Source organism: Porites lutea, chromosome 1 (genome assembly GCF_958299795.1).
Source record: "Porites lutea chromosome 1, jaPorLute2.1, whole genome shotgun sequence".
NCBI lineage: Eukaryota > Metazoa > Cnidaria > Anthozoa > Scleractinia > Poritidae > Porites > Porites lutea.
In genome coordinates this window covers 57384441-57391309 of record NC_133201.1, presented here as the reverse complement: position 1 = coordinate 57391309, position 6869 = coordinate 57384441, and positions in this window count along the sequence as shown.

Sequence of the window (6869 nt, the reverse complement as noted above, 5' to 3'; positions counted from 1 at the left end):
AAGTTTTTACTGGAATTACATGAAAGCACTTCGGCGCGTCTTAAAAAGTAAGAGAGTGGAAGACCCGATATCGCAAATGACCTGCTATTCTATTGGTGGAACAGTATTTCGCGTTTTAGCACTGGTCAGCTTCCCGTTTGTACAAAAGGATGAAGAAATGCACAAAGTATTCGACAACACTTAATTTTAAGATTCTTAAGAAGGATTAGGGGTAAACCAAAAATGCATTTAAATCTGAAGAAAGAAAAGAAAAACAATCCTTATTGATTCTGTGCTTTATTTCGTACTCATATTACAGTGTGGAAGACAGTACGGTAAACTCAAGACACACAACATGTCTCAAAGAGCTGGAGCAGTGGTTGGCCCTCCATTCTTTAGACAAACAGCAAAGTTAGTAGCGCACTTAGCTTTCTCAAGGAACCCAGAGGCGTTATTTTCACACTCTTTAAATTCCTGATTGCATGTTTCCTACGAGAAAAAAAGAATAATACGTCTGACAGGACACAACAGATTTTTTAAATACGAAAAACTGGCCCAACAATAATAAACGTATAGCGGCGCCAGTAAATGACACAGGCCCTGCCCTTAAAGCTGTTTGAAATTTGGCCAAACCTTGCATCCAAAATATATCTATTTTGCTTTAGCCAGGTTTTCAGCCATAACCTAAAGTTTTAAAAAAGTACTACTTAAACTAAAACACAACCTCACAACTGAACAGATTTTGTAGCCCAGTGATTGCTTCTTTAACTCCGGAGGTTATGGGCTTTGTTTAACTGACTGTCCCATAGAGAGTTTATTTAACCGGAGTTAAATACAGTGAAAAATAATAAATTCTCAATTTGCATTGTGCGTTCCCTTTGAATTCTTGTCAATGAGTAAGTATATTTCCGCTTAATTTTAAGGATTCCACGGGATTTGGATAATTGTTGCTGTTGTCGTTGTTGTTGTTTTTTTTTTGTTAGTGTTGTTGGTTTTGTTTTGTTTTTTGTTTTTTTATGCTCTAAAGCAAATTGCATTGTTTTACTTTATTTACCAAACAGCATTTTATCCTGATGCTGAAGCTCTTTTATCTAAGCCACATAGGCGCTTAAAACCACTAGATATATCTTTGTCGGTTTATATCACCCATTATAAAAGCCTTAAAGTTTTTAACTTTATTTTGTTCACTTTGTATGTTTTTCTGTGTTTTCTTGTTGTTTTTTTTTCGTTCTTGTTCTTTTTTTGCCTGTTTTTTTCTTCTTTTCTATTTTTTTGTTTCCTTACGTCTTGTATTTTTGCACCGAGTCATAAACATACTTTACTGATAGTAAAGCATAAAAAGCCGCTTACCACGTAAGGGGGAATCAGCTGGGCCATACATGTCTTGTAGTCGGTCAAACACTCTGCGGCAGTCTTATCTTCTCTATTGTTGCAGTCATACAGGTCTATCTGGCATTGCTGAATAGAATATATTGAAGGCAGAAAACACAAACGATATTTGTGAGATCTACATTGTTTATTCTAAACATATCCTCTTTCACGCGTGAGCAAGAAAATCGACACAGCATCGGATAGGGATTTTGCTTGAACGTTTAAAGAATGCGCTTCGCCGATATTGATAGAGACGTGGCTGTGTGAATGGGTGGTATTCAAACGCTAGTGGACTGAGAGCAATGAGCCCCACTGAGCCGGGAGTAAATATTCAGAATTGACGGTTGGGGTCTAGTGCACCAAACCCTCTCGGCCCAGTGCGCATGCTCGGGTACGATGTTTGCAACTGATGAGTGTGAATGACCTGCTGGGTGTCGTTCTGTTTACACAAGGCCTGAGATTTTGTTGTTGTTGTTGACAGGAAGTTATACGGTATACTGTATCATTATTACCTTAACATTGTCAGGCCAGGTAGGATTTTAGGTGATAGTTGGGGTCGTCGAATGGAACAAACGTCGTTAACATTGATTCGCCTCATCGTCTGACGAATGATTACGCATGTTATCTTATTCAGTTTCAAACCACAAGACTCATCGCCAATTCATCATATGTGTACGCCAGTACAGTAATAACTACATGCGAAATTAAAACGCACTTTGCATAGAACGTACAGCAATTACGAATCAGAATTGTAGTATAACCGTTAAGAAAACTGACCTTTATTCCCCCCCCCCCCCCCCCCCCCCTCCAAAAAAAAAAAACCTTCACGTTGCCTTAAACTATAAACATATGCTATTAAAATACCGCAAATTGTCCTCGGGTGGGTTCATCGTCCATCTTGGCTGCAGCCAGCTCAGGGGCATAAGTGACAGGAGTGGGTCCTCCGTCTTTCAAACATTTGGCGAATTCAAGATAACACGTGCCCGTCTCTTTCCAATCTTGTGAATGTGTCGTGCACCAGCTCAGGTCCATCTTGCAAAGGGTCTGTGATGAATAATACCAGGAAATTATTTAACACAAGAAAACACCTAAATAAAACATTTTGACATGGTGTGAAAAGTAGCCTGAGAACTGAAAACAGCTGACATTTCACGACGCCACCACGGCTGGTTTCCCGCGAATATAATTACGTCTGAGATAAACGAACGCAGGAACTCTATACTGATGATGCGTCACTACCCTGATCTGAGTAGTTCATCTGACTGGATGAAGCAAATTTTCAACCAATCAGAAGCACTACTCGGATCTCAGACGCGATTTCGCGGGGAAACCAGTGGTGGCGTGGCGAAATGTCGGCTGTTTTCCCGGGCCATAGGAAAAGTTGAACTTTGAAGACAACTTTCACTTGTCATGATTTCTTTGAAGCTCTCTTGGAAGGATAAGATGTGAGATTGCTTGCTAACAACCCTAATCGAGGAGATTGTAATGGCTTTGCCGTCTCGTCAATAAACAGGACAAAGAAAAGGCAAATAAAATGCTTTATGGTGTATTTTCTAATGTCAAGCGTTGCAGAGGGAAGTTGAACACCTTCAGTTGCCAGGTTGCAAACCTATAAAACGTGAACACTCCCTCAACGAACAGTTTGACGTGAAAACAAACAAACCTACAAACAACAGAAAACAAAACCAAACCAAAACGAAAAACGAAAAAAAAAACAGCAACAACAACAAGATAAGGCGTGGAAGGAATTGTTCTAGTGGTGACCAGTAGTGAGTGGTCAGGATTAGCCATGTCTTTGTTGATAAAGATCTGCATAGAGAAATTATGTCAAGAGCTTGATTATGTCAGTCTTGACGATGTACTTATAAGAATTTATTTCCAATTTTTTTTTGTGCTTCATGAATTCATAGTCAGAGCAGGCCAACCGCCTCAATCGTATTCGTTACTTTTGCTGTTTGCATTATCTTTCCCTATGTAGCACTTTGCTAGAGTTTTGCATTATCTTTCCCTATCTAGCACTTTGCTAGAGTAGCGACATACTAAGGCATGGCTCATTAAACCTCTTGTGGCGTTTGCAGTTTTTACATTTTTCATCAGCGCCATTCTCGCACGTGCAAAAGATCTAGTATATTACTTAATATTGCTATCAAAATGTGATTTTCTCTTTTCTTTAAATCTAAACTCGGTTTCTTAATGATCCTCGTATGTCGTTATTTTTTCTACCCAGCTTTTGCGGTTGCAGTGACGTTTCGAAAACTGCCAGAAACAAATTCGTGTTCAATAAAAATTTAAAAAAACATATCAATACAAGGCTACGACACCTAAACAAAAAATAACTACTTTAATAAATATTCACGGTACGTTACATGGGTTACTTATTAACTTACCACAAAATAAGGCATGGTGGGGAGTAGAGAAGCCATGCAAGTTTTGTATTTGGAAAGGCACCCTGTCTTGGTTTCATTCCCATCCTTGAGGCAGTTGTAAAGGTCAACTTTACATTGCTGAAGATAAATAATCATTTAGAAAATAAATAAGTAAACGAAATAAATCAATACTTTAGATATATTTTAACCAAAACAACCCCCCCCCCCCCCCACCCCCTTGTTAAAGGTATGTTGCTACTTAGCCGTTTAGGTTCATCTTGTTGAGAAATGATTTAAACCGTCAGAACATTTGTTGCAGATGTCTTCCTGCTTTCTTTTATTTTTTCATTTTTTCCTAGTGAAGCAATTTTTTGCGACCAGAAATTTTAATTAGGGTAATGAAAAACCAAAATATTTTTATTAAATGGAAACGGAAATTTTTAACATACACGACTAAAATATTTCGAGGTGCACTTCTCAACCTTTTTCCTATGTTCAAACTTTCTCAGACAATTAACAATTAGATTAAGGCAAAATGTCAAAAAAAACTCACAAAAAAACCTGGTTCATTAGCTTCGTCGTCAAAGTAGGCAGAATCCTCCGCACGAACGAAAGCCACGAAGGCAGCAAAGAGTGAAAGGGCGATAAAAGACTTCATCGTTCTCGTAGACTCGCCTATTCTGTACTAAAGATGATCTGTAGCGCCTTGCTTATAAAGGCGTTAACTACGTTGAGTCATTTATTCAGGTTACCGAACAGTACAAACAAGGACATCTGATGAGCAAGAGATGTTAAAGTTCCGCAAATAAATCACCTGCAACAGGCGATAAAAGTCAATACTCAAGTAATGCAATAAAGTTGGAAGTGCCAACATCTGATTACAGTGAAATATTATCGACTTAAAGCAAACTTTTAATGAATCCTCTTTTTTTCCTGGCAATAATGGAGGACAATGCCTTAGTTGTCTGTAAGTATTAACATTTACTCTTCCATTAATAAGAGTGCCAAAATAGAAATCACCAGATCTTACTCAACTCCAAAGGAAAACAGAATGTAGGGTTAAGCATTTTTACTAAGTCATTTAAGGATGCGACTGTCATTTTCACGGGGTACTTCATATTTTTTTTTTCCTTTTTTTTTTACTTGAGGCTCCAAATTCCAAGTGAAGTTGTTCGGGTCGGACTAGGATTGGCGGGGCCAAAATGTTTTGAGAATTAGATCAAAATAAACAAAGTTTAGGGTGGCAGTTGTAGTTATTTAAGTCATATTGTTTACGTCCATCAAACAAGGGAATAGAATTGAAAAAGAAATTGGTGGGCTAAAGTATTCTCGATTATATGAGTCTGAATTGCATAACCAAATAGCCCAAATTTAGATATAAATAGATCAGTTTAACGGGTTTAACAAAATCCCATTGATTTGGGTTTTGGCACGTCGTCTAATTTTGTAGTTCCTCTTTCGTAAGAGTATCGGTAACATCAGATAAAACTGTACATGTGATAGTCGCCCTTAATCATAACATCAAAGACCTAATATTTTGCCTTCTTGTGATTTTGTGCAAGGAATTTTTACATTATATTTTTAGAAAATATAAATGGAGTTTTTATCACGTTAAAAAAGATAAAGGGCAATTGAGCAATTTTAATGATCTATGAAAGATTTTGCAACTACATTGTAAATTTAAATGATTGTTTATTTTCCTTTTGTCTATTCTTCTTCGTCTTCTTCTTAAATGCCTTGTTTTTTTCTTCTACTGCTACTTTCTCTTCTACTTTAACCTATTCTCTTCGATTTTTTAATGAACAAAAGAAAAGGACGAAAGAGTCTTACCTTGCCTGGCTTGATTCAATTTCGTGTTATGACGTCATATGTCTTAACCATGGCAACTGATTGCCCATACATCGGGCCAAAATGTGTGAAGTAATGAATAAGGAGCTTAAGCAACAACGACGGCGACGGCTACAAAAATGTTACTCTAAAAGTGAAGTCGCGCTGCCTCAAACTTTATCGCCTTTATTCCATCTCGTTCAGTTCGTCAAATGTATGCAATTTTTTCCGCAGTTGAATTCTAAAAGACCGTATCGAAGTTCAGGAAAAGAAAAAAGAAAGTCGTTGTCTTGCGTTCACGTCCTCCAAAAAACCTGAAACTAGACACAATGGGAGGGTACACTTCGGCGTCGAAGTTGAGGATTAATTGTGAATGCGGAGGAATAGTAAGAAATGATATTTTTCCGGATACCTTTCCGTACAAATAACCTTTAATTTTCTCCTTTTGTGTTAAAGACGTCTTAACTTCTTTACCTGAAGTCTGCTAGGTACATGACCCCGTGGCTGGTGGCAGTAACCCAATTCGATTACAAGTCTGTCATTAAAGAAAATGCGCACGACGAGATCTCAGTTCCACTTCTCTTATTTCCTCTACAACAACACTTTCCTTATGTACAGTTAACTCCACACCTTCTCCAGCAACGTAACTAACTAACATCAGTACACTCCCTTAAAAACTTTGCTGAAAATGCACAATCTCCACACCGAGGATAATTCATGTGTAACATCGCAACATAAAGTAGAAATATGTATCTCTCAAACGTATTGGAGAAACGACATATTAAACAGGCTTCTCGCTCGTATTTTGAAGCTACTAGCCCAAATTGCTTCAATGTTTTTTGTAAAATACTTTAGCCAGAATAATAAACAAAAATAAGTCAGAATAAATCAAAGAACTCGAAGATATCGAAGAAACGTCGGGACATTCGGAAGCAACTTCGGGACATCCGAATGCAACTTTGAAACATTCCTGAGCGCGAATCCTGTACTTTGCGTTCCACCGAAGGAAATATGCATTTTCACGTCGTGGTAGTGCTAAACAGTGACGGCAAAGAAATTGAAAAAAAGCGTGCTGCACGAGAAAAGTTGTTGTTTTGTCAATCTAAACCAATTGCTTTTTTGCCGTTCTTGTTGACGTCGCCGCCGTCGTTGCTTAAGCTCCCTAATAATAAGAAGGTGATGGCGGCAAATAGACACTTTTTTGGAAGGGAGGGGGGTGTGCACATACACGTTTGTGTTTTTTTTTTCTGAAGGTCTCTCGAAACAGTTTTCGGGGATCATACCGATCTTTTCAATCGCCTTAAAAGCGATTTGTTTACGTGAAAT